This window comes from Dromaius novaehollandiae, chromosome 7 (assembly GCF_036370855.1).
Source record: "Dromaius novaehollandiae isolate bDroNov1 chromosome 7, bDroNov1.hap1, whole genome shotgun sequence".
NCBI lineage: Eukaryota > Metazoa > Chordata > Aves > Casuariiformes > Dromaiidae > Dromaius > Dromaius novaehollandiae.
In genome coordinates this window covers 36817249-36834769 of record NC_088104.1, presented here as the reverse complement: position 1 = coordinate 36834769, position 17521 = coordinate 36817249, and the positions used below count along the sequence as shown (strand labels likewise).

The following is a 17521-nucleotide window of genomic DNA, read 5'->3' as shown; positions in this document are numbered from 1 at the left end:
GCAGCTCCCGTTCCACCCCTCGAGCTCCTTCCTAGTGCCGTGGCGAAAGGACTGAGGCCTCTCTCCGTCGGCCTTCCCTGCCGGCGGCACTCCCGGCGCCGCCGCGGTTTAATAAGACGGGTCGCGAACCAGGAGCGGGACCGTCGACCCCGGCGGAGGCGGGGGGGGGGGAACGGCGAAGGAACGGCCAATCAGCGCAGCGCTTCTTGGGGGCGGGAGCGGCCCAATGGGCGGGTGCGTTGTTCAGCTGCGGGGTTGGCAGTGCCTGGAGGTGGCAGCGGAGGAGAGGAGGGTGAGGGGGCGGTGGCGGCGGTGGCAATAGCAGTCGGTACCGGAGTTGTCGGTGGCGGTGGCGAGCGGGGCTAGGGCTGGGTCGGCGGTGGCAAGGATTCCCTCCCCACCCCCAACACACACACAACGGTTGCCTGCCGACCGTTGCCAGGTGCGCGAGCGGGGACGGAAGCCCGCAGGGTCTGCGCGTGCGGGGGCACGAGCCGTTGGTACCCCCCCCCCCCCCCGCGCCCTACACACGTCAGTGCCCCGCGGCCCCGCCGGGCCCGGGCTTCTCGCCGCCGCTTGCCGGAGCGGGGGCACCGGCTCGGTGCCTGCTGCCCGGGCGCCGCCGAGGGGCGCGGGGCTGCTCGGCTGGCGGCGGGGAGCAGCCCCGCGGCCGCCGCTTATGTAACCGCCGGGCCGCGCGTCCCCCCGGGCCGGCCCTGCCCCGGAGCGGGGCAGAGCGCCGGGCCGCTCGCCTCCCCCCGGGGAGACGCTGCGGGGGAAAGGGGAGCTGCTACGCGCCCGGCTGGTGTCAGGGGAAAGCTGTTGTTTTTCGGCGGGTAGGTCTTGAAAGGGCACCGCTGTTTGTTTCCGTAGGGAGCAGGGGGAGACATCCTGAAATCCTGGAACTGCTCTGGAAGGTAAGTGGAAGTTCAGGATTTTCTTGGGGTTCTGGCAGCAGTTCTTGGGGACTGCCTCTCTAGTGAGACTGTTGCTTTGTTCCACTGAGTGCCTGTCTCTGGGGAGCTCACTAGCATTTTGCATGCCGCGAATATATAACTATGAAGCGTTGATTGCATTAGTATCTGAATAATTATTTGTTGTGCTCCTCAAGGTTGAGTATATAGTCCCCTATATTTGGAAAGAAACTGGTAAATTTTAACCGCTAAGTTGGTGACTTACCAAAGACTTAAATCATTCCTTAATTGTAGAAACAACCATAATGTTGTTTCCTTATAGCAAAATACAAACTCTGGGGTGATCATTTTTGTTGTTTTTACAGAGTGAGAATAAATACTGGTTTATAGCATGATACTGGCAGAAGTCTGGAACAGATTTTAATGCGTTTTTAAATCCTGATGCAAAGCTGTTTCTGTATTTTGTTTTTTTATGGGTATGTTCAGACAGCATGAGAAGACTTCCAGGAGGAATGCTATTATCATGTTATTAACAGCGAAACTGTTCTAAATAGAGAGCCATCTGTTTAATCCAGGCTGCCTCTGTCTGGTTTCAGCATTGAATGTTTTTCACTGTGAGATCGAATCTGCAAGATACAGAGCAGTCTCTTCTGCTCTCTGGATGCAGTGTCAGGGTGAAAGAAGACACATGTTGGCTTTATTATAGTTTGTGTGGGGTGGAGTGGGGGACAGTGTGGGGTAGGCCTGTTTATTTGATATCTACCTGGGAGTTAAATATCAGATACCTGTAAAATATTTTTTGTTTCTTGTGGCTGAAAGTTATTGGGTACTTGTTTAGAGTCCAGTGATGTTAAGGAATATTGATATTTTCCTCGGACTTTTTTTTTCAGTGATCTATGAGCATGTTGGATACCAGACACCTTGGTCTTCATTTTTTTGAAGGAAAAATATGAGGTCCTGATATTTATTTATTTTGATTCTTTCTTCATGGTACTTCAAAGTGTGGCTTGATGATCTATGCATGAAGCTGTAGTTCCGTGTTTATATTTTCAGTCAGTAATATTCAGTGGTGATCACATAATTTTGACTTTGTGGGACCTAGTGTGATCAAACAGAATTATAGCAGAGGATTATACTTAACAATTGTTCATCTTCAAACATGCTATTGATTTCACAGTTCAACAAGGTTCTGGGGAGCTGTTCCCCTTCCCATCCTAAGTACATAAAAACTCTGTGTATAGTTGATAGGTTTGTTCTGCTGTTCGAAAGCTTAATGTTTTGCTTCCTAAGTTACTTTTCTCTTCAGTGTGAACTCCGCGCTTTTTTTTTTTCTCCCTTTCCCAAATAAATGACTGCAAATATGAAGGATGTGATGTTTTAGGGATATTGGAAGCCTTTTGAAGCTGCATCTTCACCAAATGAGTAAGTCTGGATAATTTCAAGGGGGCTTACAATCTTGCTATATGGCCTGTTATTTAGATGCAAACTTCACCACAGTTACTTATTTTTCTGGACTAAACTACTGTAATATGCACAAAGAGCAGAAAAACACAGAAAGATATTTTCACCTATTTCAGAATATAATGGATGTCTTTTAGGAAAGTAGAGTCATTGAGACTCCATATACAAATAATCAGTACTTCTTATGGTTTATTCAGTGGCTTTTTTGTGCTATTCAATGATGATGATAATTACTGGAAAGATTAAATGTTCTAGGATATGGGTATGTTTACATGTACCCAGCCTTGCAAGTTATGTTTAGCTGTAATTTCTACTTATGTTACTAAGCAGGAGGAAGATGGCAGGATTTTCTTGATGGCTTTCAAAAAACCATTGTTTATCAACACTTGTGTTGATATGTGTCCTAGATTAACAGGTTGTGGGATACATAGTTGTTACTGCTCTTCTTCGCCTGTGCATAGTAGCATTCTCCTTATCATTCATCTATGTTTAGTAATATGCTTTGCGTGACTGTTTTCTGGAGGAGAGAGCTGCATGACTGACAGTGACTTGAGAAATAAAGTATCCTCTATTTTGAGGTGACAACAATTTTTTTTTTTGTGAGGGGAGCTCGATTAATATCTTAATATATATGTGAACTACTTAAAACTAAATATTTCATCGTTTTTTCCTGGAATTACATGATACTTTCTAAGACTGTGTTAGTGGTTATTTGAACTTCATTGGAAGCCTGTTATTTGAATGAAGAGATCAATCCTGTTGTAATTACAGTAAGCATGGAAAAGATCTTTCTTTAGTTCACCGTGGTTTCTGTGGATATTTAAAAAGGCTGTGGAAGGTGGGGAAGCAAATTATTTTCTCAGGCAGTAATAGAGCTAAATATTTTATGGGTGGTATCACAATCTCAAATTGCTGTTTCAGCTGTTTAGTAGAAGTGATGTGCTGCAGCAGTAATCTTAGTTTCTTTCTGTTTTTGATATCCGATAGACCATTCTTCACAGGAACAGCTGTACTGGGCTAGCCCACTATTCTATCTCTAAATCTAAAGCCTTGGGATCGTGGTGTATGACAGGACCATCATTTCAAGTCCTGCTTGCCTCCCCCAAATGGGCAGCGACTGATAGCAGATGCTCTATTCTTATGCTGTTTTCTAGGCAAGCGTATAGTGTTACTTCTTAAGTAAGCTCTCCCTGTCTCTGAGTGGGAATGACGTTTTGTATGGCCTTTCCTTCTGTGAGTATACTTAATTTTTTTTAAACTCTTGAGTCCCTCTATGGGTTTTGCATCTACTATCTTTTTTGGTGACAAATACCGTAATTCAGCTGTTGTGTAAGTTCTCTGTTCTGCTTTGAACCTGTTATCTGAGAACTTCATTTGATACTCCCTGTTTTCTGTATGAGGAGAGACAGCACTGTTTGGCCCTTTCCCAAGCAGTTTGATGCCAATTTAAAATCTTTAAAGATGAGGCTAATATGTTCCATCAAACACTTGTCTGGGCAGGAGGAATAATTTTAAATCTTTATGCCTGTTCCCTTATTTTAACTTATTAACTAGTATCAGGCAGTGAAGGTGAAGACTTCCCCAGCTGATTCCTAGTGGAGGGTATCTTATGCCATAGGAGTGATCATTTAAGAGCAAGTCCTGTGACTCTTCTGGGGAGAAATCGATCTGAGCAGAAATTGCTTTCCATAGCAGAGTCTGACTTGCTACTTCAGCCAGTTGTTCTCATTTACAAATGGGGTAGTTACAAGAAGTAATTTTTCTTGGCTTCTTTAATGCTGTTTTCTGTGGTGTTTCCTTTGCAGTTGTTTGCTTGTAGCAGATAAAAGTTCATACAGAACTGTGCTTAAAGAAACATTAACTTCTGAATTGTGAAGGTGTTCAAATGTTTCATGTAAGCCATAGAGATAACTATAAAATAGTGATGATGACTTTTAGAAAGATTTGTAGGATGGGATGTATTATCTGAATGATCTGTTATTTTTCCTGAACTTTTCTGTTGTCTTCTTTGGCAGAAGTAGAGAAATAATAATATCCGAATCACAGAATGGTTGAGGTAGGAAAGGACCCCTGGGGATCGTGTAGTCCGAACCCCTGCTCAAAGCAGGGTCAGCTAGAGCAGGATGCCCAGGACTGTGTCCTGTTGAGTTTTGAATATCTCCAAAGATGGAGATGCCACAGCATCTTTGGGCAACCTTTTCCAGCATTTGACCACCCTTGCTGTAAAAAAAAAAAAAAAAAAAAAAAAAAAAAGTTTTTCTTATGTTTAAATTAATTCCTTGTATTTCAGTTTGTGCCCACTTAAATGCACAGTTTTTTGAGAGTAAGAGAGTGTTCTGAGTTTGTGTTTGTATCACTAAATGAAGATAATTTAGCAAGCTGCTAAGTTACACCCCCCCACCACACACACACACACTTTCCCTTCTGCGGGTAGTCCAGCTTGCCACTGCTGCCACCTATGCTAAGTCAGCTCTGCCTTGACCTCTTGGTATGATTCTGTAGAACAGCATGGTTTTTACGGTTCAAATTTATGAACTTCCTTTTGAGTGAAAACTAGAGCACCAGAGACATTTGGAAAGAGATCCCAATAGGATAGAGAAATAAAATCTCAGACGACTGACTTTCAAAAAGGTGAGCTTTTTTTGTTTTTAACTTACTTCTTTAAGGTACCAAATGTCATTACTTGCAAAATCTAAAATTCCTCGGCTGCATAATACTGATCAGCACAGGACCTGATGGAGATCGTTGGAGCAATCCAAAACTGTTAAAACTCTTTTCCAAGAAATTTGGGTACTCTTTCTATGTATTTTGAGGGCTTTCTACAGGAGAAAGAACTTAACTTGTAAAATATAAAGTGCAATAGTGTTATGCAGGTGTTTTGCTAGCAGTGAATTTTGTAGTCCAGAAATGCTAAATCTATTCTTGTATGTTATCAGTAATTTAGCTAATCTTGCTACATTATTATTTTACTGTGGTTCTTCAGTAAACTGAAATGGTTAGGCTTACATATTGGTGTCTGCAATATGGTTTGTGAGTTCTTTGCATAGATATACAGTACTGTTCCACTGAACTATATTTAAGTGAAATGTCTGACATGAGCATTTGTGCAGGCTAGATGACTAGTTTGCTGATTCAAACTGGTCAATGTTGAATTTGTGGGTTTTATTTCCATTCTCTATATTTAGAACTATTTTTAGAACTTTATTTCCATTCCCTATACTTTGAACTTTGAATGTGATTGTTTTTAGGGTCTTCCTCCCCCCTCCCACCCTACCTTGACCCGTATTTGGGTGCAGGGGGATTATGCTACATCTGTCTAAAAGGACTGTGAGAAAGTTTGCAGGATTGATCTTGTAGGTTTTCATAGTTGTTCAGCAGAGGAGGTAATGGGTTGAAAGAGTTTTAGTTGCTGAGATGATTTATATCTGGATTTCTCTGTGTTGTGTGTTCATGGTTTTGGGGTTCCCTTTCTTGTGTATTTTTGGAGCTGGTCTGCTTGTTAGTAAGCTTTGGCTACAAGTATAAATCTGACCAAGGAAGACTCCAGGCATTTGATAGCTGCCTTCCTCTCCTGTCGTTATCTGCATTTGCAGTGCTTTTCTATAACATAGCTTGTATTATGTATAGGTTATATAAAAATTTTAGTTTTCACCTAGATTATATAAAAATTCTAGTTTTCGTCTTCCGATGTTTCTTTCCCAGCATTGTGCAATTGGCATCAATGTTTTGAAAATTGTTTCCAGGCAGTTTTGACAGTTGGTGCAAGAGCTGGCATCATAATAGAAAAAGCTTCAAAATATAAGCAAGTTGAATTTACTAATCAAGGTGAAGATTTGTGCTTCCAAAGAAAATGAAAAGCACACTGTGTTGTATGCTATCACTGGTTGCAACACATTGCAGAAAAATGTGCAGATGATTATTCAATAAATCTCAGTTTTTGTAAAGTGACCAGCAAAAGAGCTGATCAGACATCACAAAGCAAGTGAATATGTTAATTGACAAGTGCTGGTTAAGTTAATCCAACAGCATGTTTATATGTTATTTAATCAGCTTGTTTACATCTCTTCTTCTGATTATCTATATATATTTTTTTCCTTCTTCGCTTCATTTATTTCCATTTTCTTCAAATGGGTTGATAAACACCTTATTTCTGGAGTTCTGAAATCTGTTTCCTCATCTTATTTCCTGCTTTTTCCTTTCTCTCTCCTTTAATTTCAAGAATGTTCTGAGTGTTAGGAAAGGCTGGAGAGCAGACCCTCTGCATACATACCTTTGTTCTGATTTGGAAGAGAGCCACAAGGGAGAAAACTTAGTTAAAAAAGAATTCCTGAAGAAGCTTATAGTAGTTTATTCAAGCAACCTTTCCGAACATCCTAAGCATGAGATTTTGGAGACACATAGGCATAAGTGTAGTAGATTTTGTGTTGGAAATAGCTTAAGCTTTTTTTTTAATTTAAAGATTTTTTTGCATGTGAAAAAGATAAACTAGAAACTGTTAGGTTTGGGGGTCTCTTTTTTTTTGGGGGGGGGGTTGTTTTTAAACATTGTCTTTGTTGGGGATCTGACATCCTATGGCTGTGTGTCCCATATGAAAGCTATAGTGGTAAGTCCACCATCTGCTTTGGACGTTATCTTAGCAACATCACGATGCTGAACATAGGAGGTCTATGACCTTCTAGCTGAGATGTGTTTTAGAAAGTAGGAGGCTTTTACATAAATTTAGTTATAGAGGGGGCTGGAGCGAACAAGTCATCAGGCATCCTAGTACATGCTGTCAAAGTACTTTAGAGAAACTTTCTCATATTTAGCAAAGAATGAAAATTCACTTTGAGATACTGGTGTGGTGGGATTTGAATTTGCAGAGCAGCTTCTCGGTTTTGTTTTGAATCCTTGAACTGTTGTCAAGTTGCACCTTTAAGTATATTTTGCCTTGGAAAAGGTATCAATGTCTTTACTAAAATAATGTTAAGACTGGCAGACCCACCAGGTATCTTTTGATTAATGAGTCATTACATGGACAGATATGTTCATGATGATTTCCTCTTTGTCTTCCTGCTTACTTTGGGGAAGGCAAGACAATAAATGCATGCAAACATTGGACATAGGTTCTGTATATATAATTCAGATTGGTGTTAAGGATTTCTGATCTCTGGGACAGCTTTGGTCTAATCTTGGGAACTGAGGTGTGTGTGTGTGTGAAAACGGTAATTTAAAACTGGTTATTCCTGCAGGCAAAGATATGAAAAATTACTGAATGTTCATTTCTCAAGTATTTGTTGTGCTCACAATCAACTGTTGTAATTACAGGAGCAGCATCTGGGTAGAACTGTTGTTTATTCTGTGGGGAGCACCATACTGGGCACTATTATGTATGCAAATATTAGTTGCTACAAAGATTATTATTTGTGTGGTTTGGGGGGGTTATTTCGTCTTTTTTGATGTCTCCTGTTTTTTTGGTTTACCTTTGCTGTATTCTGGTTTCTATGACAAGTGACCCCTTTGAAGACAGTCTGTGCAAGGGTGAGCCTATAAGCCATAAACTGTTTTTAAATAGATGATATTTTTGCTTTCAGTAGTCATTCTTTTTTCATACAGTTTTTAATTGCACACTAAATGAATGTAGTGAAGAAGGCTTTGTCTGATGTATTATTGTCAGTGGGGTTTCTTTCAGGGAAAGAGGGAGACTAACAGTATTGCACAGGATTTGCATCTGATGTGCTTGCATATACCGTATGAGAGATGTCAAATCACTTGATAGGTGTGGTTATCTGTTACCCAAATTTTGCAGATGAAAATTCCTCATGCTTCTGGCACTGCTGAAGTCAGTGGTAGACTTATAATTGACTTCTGTGGGATTAAGGCTTCACTCTAAATCTCCAGGCTTCTGTTCTAACCATATTGCCTTGCTGAACATACGTGAAACTGAACTTTAGCAGACAAAACTACTGCGTGTGTTTGTGGTTTGAGTTTAGTCCTGATAGCACTTGTCTTTCTTTGTAGAACAGTAATAGTATAATAGCAAGGGTGCGTGAGTATTTTTTCAAACTCTTAAAATACTAATAACCACAATTGATAGACAAATGGTTGGTAAAAGTCCATTCACTTCAATGAAATTACATGAAAAGTGATTTCAGGTTGAGGATTTTGTTAATAATAATGAGCCCTTTGACACAGAAATGTAAGACATGCTGATGAAGGATTTATCCTAGGAAAAGCTCGTATTTCTCTGTATATGATAGTGGAAAACTTTCCATTGCTTTTTTAAGATGCTGTTTGACTGAGCTGGAACAGTGTACAGATGTGAGCTAAATACAGACACAGCAAGAGGAGGGCAAGGGGAGTTTAGATGTGGAATGGAAAAATTGCTAGTTCCTCATGAGCATGGATTTTTTTTTTTGAGTTGCTTTTTTGTTTGTTTTTCTTGGTCTAGATCAAGTTTTGGGCAAAATTGCTGGCTGTCGCAAGGTTCTAGATCGTTGATTGTGTGTCCATTGTATTTGATAATTGTGTAGCTGACAAAACAGAATGTGATGGTAACTTGCTCTTGCTAATGTTCATCTGTGTAACTGTAGTTTCAGATACTGATGCTACAAAGTTTTGGAATTTATTACACTATATTTGTTGTAATTTCTTGGGATGATCACAGAATGAGATGCTGTTTTTATCAGGCTTCATGTTGCTCAAAACAAATTGCAGCACAAATCTTCACATGTTAGAGTAGCAAGAACTTGGTGAAAATCTCTTAAACAGTCAACTGTTCCCTATGGAAATACAAGTAGAGATGGGCATCCTGGGGTGGAGGGTAACTGCAACAAAGGAAGAAAAGCAATAGTTTAAGTTAGTTCCATATTCCAGGTAAGCATTCATAAGCTATGTTTCTGTGCTGTGTCATTTCATGGATCTTCTGTGACAGCAACCCTTCCATTAAATTGGAACTGTCATGTGCACTTCATGATTCCCCAATCAGCTGAATGGCTAGAAGCATGCTGCTACCTTTTCTGTCTGTTTAGATCTGCACACCTGCCAAGGCTCATTTCCTCTGCTGTGACTCTTCAACCTTGTGTTCACCCAGGTGACTAAACACCAGGAAAGACTTAGAAGCCTCTGATTATCCTGTGGGATAAGAAAAGTTTTTATTTGGGGAGGAGGGAAGGGGTTCCTTTCATGGGAGAAGGAGAGAACAAGAATTTCTTTATCTTCTCACCATAACCAGTGTTAGAACTTGAGACAGCATGTACAAAATTTTAAAATAATTTGCCCTGAATATTTGCCCAGGCTGTCCAGCTGATTGCTGGAATGTAAACAGTGCAGCAGCCAGCCTGGGCTTATTGTCCCTGTGTCTCCAAAGAAGGAGTTGGAGAATTGAGATGCACTTGTATATGTGCAGATGTTGAATGGACCATGAATATGAATACTAGCTCTTTAAGATGTACAGTAGTCCCAGTGACGGTAACTGTTGCTGTCACAGAATCTCTACCTTATTTTTCTGCATCTACATCAATGGTAAAAATACTTGTGCAGTCATTCTTTATACTTATAAAGATGAAACTTCGTTGGATTGTTGCAGCCACTTCAGCCAGCAGGAGAGAGAGAATACTTTTGAGATACTTACGTGTTTAATTCATTCACACAGAGGCTGCATAATGTGCACGTATCTTGTGTTGTAGGAGTCGCTGCACTAGACTCTTTGAGGCAGATAGTGCTTTTCCCTTTTCCCCTTTGTGAAGGTTAAATCTTTTCAGTTTACTACAGCTCTGCTACAATTCTTAGCAGTTAATTTTTACAGTTTACGTGGAAAAACTAAAAACACTGCACTAATTTCCCTCTTTGGCTGGAGCTAAAATGTTAGTGTTTTACATCTAGTTTTTAATTCACCAAGTTAACCCAAATTTAAACTCCAGAATTTTTAGAAGAACAGTTGGAGATCCTCCAATAAATTCCCTATTAAAGTTTATATGTTAACTTTATTTGTAATTCTGCCCTTTTTCTAGCTACTTCAATACTTTAATTGAGTAAAACTCATGATGCTACAGCAGAATGAAATGTGCAACTATGCAATTTCACGTTTGTTGCGCACAAATTCCAGATGGGGTTAAGGTCTGTGGATGGATTCCAGACCTGGTTAGGGGTCAGTAACCAATACTAATTGAGTAATCAAGTATTGTGCTGATTGTGATCAATGAGGAAGTAGATGTTTTTTGGTTTATTTGGTTTTTTTTTTCCTCTACTTGCCTTTATTGGGCAATGTATAATTAACCAGATGTGCAAAGGTTGTTTTTTGTTTGTTTGTCCCTTCTGTCCCTGTTTTCTCAGTCTTGTGGATATTGGTGTGTGCTAAAGATGGAGCACAGACTTCATGTGAGTGAAGGATGTTTGAAGGGGGGAAGAGGAAGAATGAAGTATAGAGTTGTTCAGGGAAGCTTAACTGGAGATGGTGCCTCTGGATGTTAACTTCATTTAATGCATGAGGGTTTCAAGAGTGCTGTAGAAAGCTTTAGAATGATCTGGTGGTCAGTGAGGATGCCGTGCGGGTTTGTTGCCAGCTGCTGGGAAAGAGCCTCTTTAGCACTGCTGCTTGTCATTTTACTGAAACTTTTTGTAGGAACTTTACCACATTTGGTTGGTGGAGATGTGCGTGGGTGTGACAGTCAACTGCCTGTCTCTATTCCCGTGACTGTAACCTTCCAGAGACTGTGTCTGATAGCTTATTTTGGTATTGATGTTTTTGGTCTTCTGAGAGTTGGGAGAGAGGAAGGAACAGATCTCAAGTGAACAGCTTTCTCATCTTAATTAGGAAATATTACTTGCAATTTAAAGAATTTTCAGCTTTGGAAAGTTTTGAGGTATTTCAGATTCACATTCCAACAGGTAGATTTTGATGGGCAAAAATATTTTTCCTGCTTCTTCTGTCTTTATGCAAAATTCCAGTATTGCTAATTCTGTGAAATGCTGCAGCATTCTGCATTAGTAATGTGTGTTAACTTTGAATAGACTAGTAAGATTGTGATGTTTGTTTCCGTGAGTGCAGACTTTGTAGCTTTCTGAAATGCCTATTGTTGCTATTAGTCAGTTCTGTATGTTTATGCATATGCCTTGCATCTATGAAAAATGAAAAGATATTTATAGCACTTACTCTTTTCCTTCTTTTATTACTGTATAAGCATGTTTGAAGCTAGGATCTTATTTCTTGTTTTTAATTATTCAAATGAAACAGATGGAACTGATCAGGAAACAAAATCATTAAAATGTAGTTACAGAAGTCTTTCTAATAGACCAATTGGCTAGCTGGCAGGTAAGACAAACAGCCTATGAGTTTTGGGTTTTTTTTTTTCTCCTTCTTCTTCCTATGAAACTCCTGCTGCTCTCTGATGACTGGAAATAATTGTTTTAGAACTATTGTAAGTGCAAATCTTGCACATAATTCCAGGCACCAGGATGTTAGGTCTGGATTTGTATTTTGTTCAGAGCAATTTTTTCACGTGCATAAATAGTCACAGACACAAATTGTCTGTGTGATTTGTAGGTATCTGATCAACCATACTTTTCCAAAGGTTACTCAATGCTGTGCATGTCCACCGTCTGCACACCAATAATCTCTGTATTCCTAAACCTTTTCTATATCTGAATTGTTCTCAAAAGGCTGCCTGCATGTGCTTTGTGAAGCATGCTGTTTTAGATGAGTATAATAACTCGTACCAAAGACGTATAACCTCAGAATCTCAGAGATGCCTGGCACCTGCACTTCAGGAAATACTGCTGCTGCCTGTCACCACAGCTGCATGGAGAAATGGAACAATGATACATTTAAAAGGCTGCTTAGTTACACTGGGGTTTTGATTAAAACTTTTTGCTGATGAGTTTGAAGAGGAGGAACTGAACTTGCTACAGTCCCAATATAATTAATAAAAAAGAGCATAAGACTGGGCAATATGACTTATCTGGAAAGAGTAAAGAAACCACAGATGTTGAGTCTATTTCACGTGGATCTATTTCAAGTAGAGGTAATATATAGAATTTGCTGAAGAAGACCCTTCTGATTAAGGCTGCAAAACGTAGTAGTATAACTCTTTGACACATTTGTATATAAGGCCATCTTCGGTATCTTTCCAAAGGTAGGTTTTCCTCAGGATACTTGAAGGAAGGAAAAACACAGTTCTTCCAACTGCTTTTGAAGATTGTTTTTAGCAGGAGAACTATTCTGTGTTACAAACAAAACCCTGGAGTTTCTCTGTGTATGGGTGAGGTTATGTAAAAATGGTTGAAGTTTAGAACATTGAGTTCTCGGTGAGACTTTCTGCTTTTGTTTTTTTGGGTGTGAGAAAATACATTTGTAAACCTAGAATATTGTAAACTGACTGCATGTAAATAAATCCCATTCTTCTCTCCACACCAAACATAAACTGAAGGAAGGGCACCCATGAAGCTAGCCGCATGAATTTTCAGTGCTGCCTGTTAAACCTGTAATTTCTTGTAATCTTGAAAGACTCCTAAGGTCAGAATATAAACTGTAAAAGAAGATGGTCTATTTTTAAATATCTAACAAATACTTCTAATTTATTCAGTCCATGATTAGAAAAGATGCATGAAAATAGTAGTATGCCCTTAATCTCTCTCTCTTTTTTTTTTTTTCTTTCTTTCTTCCCTGTCTCTCTGCTCCTGATTGAAATCCCACAATGGCTAATGTGGAGAAGAGGACTGTACATTTCAGTTGAAATCACTGAGGCTATACCTGCTTTGCATTGCATCAGGAGAGCCTGTGGAAGGCTTTTTTTGTCATGATTTGTAGCAATAAATAAAAACTGTTGTGGAAAGTCTTGCTTAACAGGGTGCAGAAAAGATCTGGTTGACTGATTTTAGACAAATTGTCAGTAATGGGTTTAGGGTGCGTTACTAAAGAAGTTGTATGCAGAATTTTTCCCAGAGAGAAAGATTTCAATTTCAGAGATTAAAAAAAAAAAAAAACCTGATAGTTATTTAAGTAACTTAGTGCTACTTACTGTAAAAAAAAAAAATATATATATATATATATATATATATATATATATATATATATATATATAAGTGCAAAGTGGATAACTTTTTTAACTAGTCCTTCGTATTTTACAACTGGTCAGTCTCTGTCCTGTTCTGAAGTTGTTTTAACAGTAGAAGAATAACGACTGTGTAAACAATATGCATTGTGTTTAACTATTCAGCAGTGAAGCTTAATAATTAAACTTGTACCAAAACCAAAGGGGAGAGTGGTGTAGATCTTACACCAGTTTACATTTACTGATGTTTTAGTTCTGATAAAGTTATTTCACAGAGAAGTAACGTATAATTCCATGTGGTAGACCACAGAATGCCAATTTTAGTAAGCTTAATCTCAGAATTTCATGAAAGCTTCTAATAGTATGGTGATTAAAATAGGTTGCGCTTTCTTTAGAGGTACTGTTTCTTTGCCCTTTTTCCATGGAGGAGAGAGCGAGGCCACTAAATACATGTGTAACTTCTTGTTCTGGAGGAATCCTACTAAAGTTAATAGGGTTGCTCATGGGCATAAATTTGTGCAGGACAGCCACCTTAATCAGGTCAATTATGTGCATAGTAAATTTTAAGGTAGGTTTGAATGGATCTGTGTGCTCTACAGAATTAAGATAGAAATATGTCTTACTCCTCGTATGTGGAGATTCTGACTCTTGAAATGAGGTCAGTCTAGTCTCAATATAAAATATCTGAAGCAAAAATAGTGTTTTTCTTTTCATTTTGTGAGATTTTTTTCTTTGCGACTCTTAAACCCTCCCACTCTAACTTTCAGAAAATAACTGTAAGATTGAAAGCTATTGACACTGAAGTAATTCTGTGATGCATTACCTGGAGGAAGACAGTTTGTTTCCTGAAAATTGCAGTTGGAAGCAATAAAGAAGGCTATAGTCTGAGCAGTTTTCACTCTGTAACCTGAAGCAGATCTGAGGTTTCTGGACTCGTGATGCTGCTCTGCAGTGAGCGCATATCTGTGTATAGCAAGCAGCCAGTGTGTGCCTTAGCTGCTCCTCAGAGTTTGTGTGCAGGTCTCGATTGCTTTGTATATTCCCTTAGATCAAGTGGAAGAGATGGGTGCTGTTCTAAATGTTATACCTTCTTGATGGTTACTGTGGGAATCAGTGATGTTTCACATGATTGTATTTGTTGATCAGTTTGCCTTTTGAAGTCTAGGAAATTGTATTGGAAAAGTAAGGCCAGAATGTCAATCAGAATTGATTTTTATCCTTGAAAACCATACCTCATAAACGTGAATGATGCGTTCGAGTCACATGTATTAAATAGTATGTGATCATGTAAAAAAGAAAAATATCCTAATGCCTACAGATCTTTAAGTCTGGCATTTTGAAACTGAGTGTTGGACTTTGTATTCTTAATGAAGCATTAAAATAGTAATATGGCATAATATTAGCTATAATTGAAATAAATATGAAATACTCAGTTATTTAAGAGCTTGTGGGTGTGTGTAAGTGAGTGTAAGGGTGGGAGGAATTTGACACATCAGCTTCATTTACTTACCATCTACTTCCTGGTGCTTGAAGGCTTTACTAGCTGGAAGCTGGAAAGATTAGAATGAGGAATTTCAGTTCTTCCAGCACAGAAAATGGCAGAGCATCCTTTAGGTCAGGTCTCTTTGGTAGTACTCAGACAGGGTAGAGGAAAGAAAGATAGGTAAATTAATTCCTGAATATGTAAGCTAAATTCTAGTTCAGGTGAATTGCATTGGGTAGCAGATATTGTAGGGAGAACTATATATTGATATTTTGATAGTCTGAAATAGAGCATTTCCATTTTGATGGTTAATTTCATGATATAATAGACATTGGTTTGTATCATGTGAGGATGTTGAAGCTTGAAAAGGGGAAGCTACTTAGAATTTAGAGTTCATGTTTCTAGAACTGTTTGTTCCTGCATGCGTTTCTTTCCTTTGCGGGAGAGAGTGTGACTTTTCTCAGCATAGATGTTTACAATCCTCTTCCAAAGTGTCCTCCCCCCTCAAAAAATTCTGTTTCAAGATTTCTTGTAGTTAGTGCCTGTTCCTTTTTAGTACTTAGCACTCGCTGTCCTTTAACTGTGGTTTCGCAAGTGCTAGTTTGCTGTTAGCTTTTTTTAGGCTACATCTTACTACACACTTTCTATCTTCAGTTAAATCTTTGTAGACCTAATTTACCTCACGAACCTAAACTGTGAGCCAAGAAGTTGTTTGGGAGTGGTAGGGTTACGTGGAAAGTAATTTGCATGGAAGTGTTTTCATAAGTGAAGAAATTCATGAGTTGCAGACAAACTAGCATAGGAAGAGTTATTACATATGAACTGATGCAAAGGGAGGGAGAGCCTGTATTGTTTAGCGTAGGATGGGTTATTGCACAGGATCTTGACAAGAGAGTGTTTCAGGTTTAGTGTAGGATGACTGCATGAAGTTGTTTCTAAGGAAACTGGTGCTAAGGGAATGTATAAGGTAGCGTTTCTATGGCTAATCTGCGTATATGTTTTTGTCTTTTTTTTTTAAGTATGTCAAGTCTTTATAATAGAATAATTATTGTGTATGCTGCTGTATTTAAGACTCCAGGATAATTCCTTTATTATATTGTTGATTCCACAATCCTGTAAGTAAAGTAGAGGAGTATTTTCTTCTTATCAAGGGCTGTTTCAAGATAAATGTCGTCTTCCCTATCCTCCTAGATCATTTTAACTCTTCTCTTTTCTGCTTTATTCATTGCATGAACTTATAAGAGGGTTGGCTGCAAATGTACAAGGTACGGCTCTTGTTCATTCAGGTCCTTAGACTTTGTGAGGCTGAACTACTGCTAAACCACCTGACTTCTGTAGCATTCTACAACTGTGTTGTAAAATACAATGAAAACTTGTCAGTTTTATAATTGGTTTATTTAACTCTATTGTAATGTGTCCATTTTCAGTTTTGTGCTTTTGTTCACTACCCTAATTATTTGGCTTTCAGCATGCCACCAGAATTTTGTATCTGCAAAGCACAACTTTGTAATTATTTATTGCAATAGTTGTAGAAAGATAGAAGGTTTGGCAGCAGAGCTTTCTGGCGTGTGAAAAGGCACAGTAGATGGTTTAGGGCTCAAATGATTTAGAGGAGGCTTTTTGGAACAGGAGATGAGCAGTATCTTTTCTTTGTCCCTTTTTTTGGCAGCGGCTGAAACTGCTAGGACCTTTTTGATGAGAAACTGAGCTCACTGTATGAAACTATGGTAGCATTAAAATTTACAAGAGTATTGTCAATTGCCTTTGACTTCACTGGGGTAAGGCTTTCTCCCATCATTTCCAGATAACTTTATTTTTAGGTCCTAGGGACAAAGAAAGTTAAGCGAGTCAAAGCAGGACTGGAAATAATGGTGTTTTATCCAAGCGTTTTGCATGACTGAGAACTGTCTATTAAGGCTGGCAATCTGAATCCTAAATACTTCAGCATTTTTCTTTTTAATTTGGAATTTGTCTGCTTTATCTTGCAATTAAATTAACTAAAAACTGGAGTTGGAAGAGGGCTTACTTTCTATTAAAGAGAAGGCTTGAGCTAATGATTTAAATTAGTAACTGTCCAGAGAATGTTTTATTTCTTTCTGCTTTTGTCAGTTCTTTCACTTGTAGATATGTATTTCCCCATGCTGTGGAGCTGTTATAACCAAGAGAATTCTGGCGGAATGTTTGAAGCTGTCTCTAAAGCCAAGTTGTAGTTCTAATTTGTTGGCAACAGTCTTTGAATTTATTTCTGTCTTTATCAAAAAGATAGGTTATATAAATGTATATTAAATATGGTTGATATAGAGTAATATATTTATGTAGAAGAATAGAAAGGAAGCACAATGATATTTGTGATATGTTTATTATAATAATACATATACTTTCTAATAAGTACAAGAAGTAATCTATAAACTTTTCAGAGTACAGGGCCTATTACTGCAGGACTTGAACATTCCCAGTCTTGCAGTTCAGCTGGTCTTGGCTGGTCTTGTATTGAACTGGGGTCAGATTAGCCTAAGAACTGATCCCTTTTCCAGTGTGGAAAGCAGAGCATACCAGAACCCATGGCTGTGTAATACTGTCCGCCATACAACCTGATAGTAGCTGGATGAAGCTGTATAGAGCTATCTACTGAG

At 38.9% G+C, this 17521-nt stretch overlaps 1 protein-coding gene across 1 annotated transcript in view; it reads left to right on the top strand.

The window, feature by feature from the left end:
• Positions 1 to 214: 214 nt before the first annotated feature.
• Positions 215 to 17521, top strand: part of LOC112986824 (origin recognition complex subunit 2) — an 85632-nt gene continuing 68325 nt past the window's right edge. The window contains exons 1-2 of the mRNA XM_064515202.1: positions 215 to 292; positions 874 to 917. The gene's annotated coding sequence lies outside the window, so the exon portion shown is untranslated. The remainder of the gene's footprint in view (positions 293 to 873; positions 918 to 17521) is intronic.